The sequence below is a fragment of the Octopus bimaculoides genome, chromosome 11, assembly GCF_001194135.2.
Source record: "Octopus bimaculoides isolate UCB-OBI-ISO-001 chromosome 11, ASM119413v2, whole genome shotgun sequence".
NCBI lineage: Eukaryota > Metazoa > Mollusca > Cephalopoda > Octopoda > Octopodidae > Octopus > Octopus bimaculoides.
Genome location: NC_068991.1, coordinates 33,395,935 through 33,398,012, shown reverse-complemented (window position 1 = coordinate 33,398,012; position 2,078 = coordinate 33,395,935). Strand labels below are relative to the sequence as shown.

Genomic DNA, 2,078 nt, shown 5'->3' with positions numbered 1-2,078 from the left:
CAAGCCATATACAGGGATGCTGCCAGTAAGGTGAAGGTTGGCAATGAGTATAGCAATGAATTTAGTGTAAAAGTAAGAAGTCACCAAGGGTTGGTTCTCAGCCTCCCCCCCACACACACACACACACCGTTCATCATAATCCTCCAGGCCAATAACAGAGGAATTTAAAACAGACTGCCCTTGGGAACTCCTCTATGCTGATGACCTTGTTCTCATAGCTGAATCACTACCAGAACAAGAGAAGAAATTGCAGATGTGGAAGCAAAATCTGGAATCAAAGGATGTACAATGTCAATGTGCATGTATGACAGAGTGTAAATGTCTTAACAGAAAAATTGGGTATAAGAGGCATCAGATGTAGTATGCAAGAGAGAAGACTGCACTGGTATGATTATGTGATGTGTATGGACAAGGACAGCTGCATAAAGAAGTGCCAATCTCTAACTGTGGGGGGAACCTGTGGAAGAGGCAGATGGAGAGAACCTGTGGGATGAGGTGGCGAAATATGAAATTCAGTTGTTGAGTCTCGCAGAGACCAAGTGACCAAAACATTTGGCAATTTGCTGTGCTTGAGAAGACACATCAAGCTAACTAGTTATGGTGCTGGTGACATGTAATAAGCACCTGTACTGGAGACACATAACAGGTACTCATGCCAGTGACATGTAAATGGCATGGACATTTTAATACTTTTTAATACGTGTATCACCAGTGACAGGCATGATACAGAATGCTATAATGTAGTAGTTTAATGAACATAGTAGTTTAAATCAATGTAGTAGTTTAAATAGTAAACTCATCATCATCATCATCATTTAACGTCCGTTTTCTATGCTAGCATGGGTTGGATGGTTCGACCGGGGTCTGGGAAGCCGGCCATATCACTTTGAAAACACTGGTTCTCGTCTGATCACTGAAGTTAAGCAATGTCGAGCCTAGTTAGTACTTAGATGGGTGACCGCTTGGGAAACCTGGGTGCTGTAAACGTTTTTCTATCCATAGGCACAGGAGTAGCTGTGTGGTAAGTAGCTTGCTTACCAGCCACATGGTTCCGGGTTCATTCCCACTGTGTGACACCTTGGGCAAGTGTCTTCTACTATAGCCCCAGGCCGACCAAAGCCTTGTGAGTGGATTTAGTAGATGGAAACTGAAAGAAGCTCATCGTATATATGTATATATATATGTATGTGTGTATATGTTTGTGTGTCTGTGTTTGTCCCCCCACCATCACTTGACAACCGATGGTGGTGTGCTTATGTCCCCATAACCTAGCAGTTTGGCACAAGAGACCAATAGAATAAGTACTAGGCTTCCAAAGAATAAGTCCTGGGATCGATTTGCTCAACTAAAGCCGATGCTCCAGCATGGCCGCAGTCAAATGACTGAAGCAAGTAAAAGAATAAAAGAATAAAAGAATAAAAGAATAAGAGAATAAACATAATTTTTTAGCAAAATTAGAATTTTGGTGCTAAAAAAAATCATAGTGCAAAACAGATTAAGGCAAACTATTAAACGTCATTACAATAGATTTCTGTTTTCATTTAACAGTGTTATTTAGTTAACTTACCATATCACAGTTCACCTATCAAGGTTTATTATTCAAGCTTACTTCTGTGGTGGTGTTTTGCATTTATAATAAAATAAATATATACAAATTATAAAAATAATTTTAAAAAATATGCAGTACAGTACTGTTTCTACTTGACGGATTTTCACCTATTGTGGGGGGTTTGGAATGTAATACCCACGATAGTTGAAGGATTACTGTATTGCTTTGTAGAAAATAAGGTATTTCTTATCAATATAATACACTAAATTTATTTGTATAGATATCAATAGTAGTGGAGGCGCAATGGCTCAGTGGTTAGGGCAGTGGACTCGCGGTTTCGATTCCCAGACCGGACATTGTGAGTGTTTATTGAGCGAAAACACCTAAAACTCCACGAAGCTCCGGCAGGGGGTTGTGACGAACCCTGCTGTACTCTTTCACCAGAACTTTCTCTCACTCTATCTTCCTGTTTCTGTTGTACCTGTATTTCAAAGGGCCAGCCTTGTCACACTCTGTGTCACGCTGAAAC

General features: G+C 40.3%; 1 pseudogene; it reads left to right on the top strand.

Moving 5' to 3' along the window:
- The first annotated feature begins 868 nt into the window (after nucleotides 1-868).
- On the top strand, nucleotides 869-987 carry LOC128249149 (5S ribosomal RNA; annotated as a pseudogene).
- The last annotated feature ends 1,091 nt before the right edge of the window (nucleotides 988-2,078 follow it).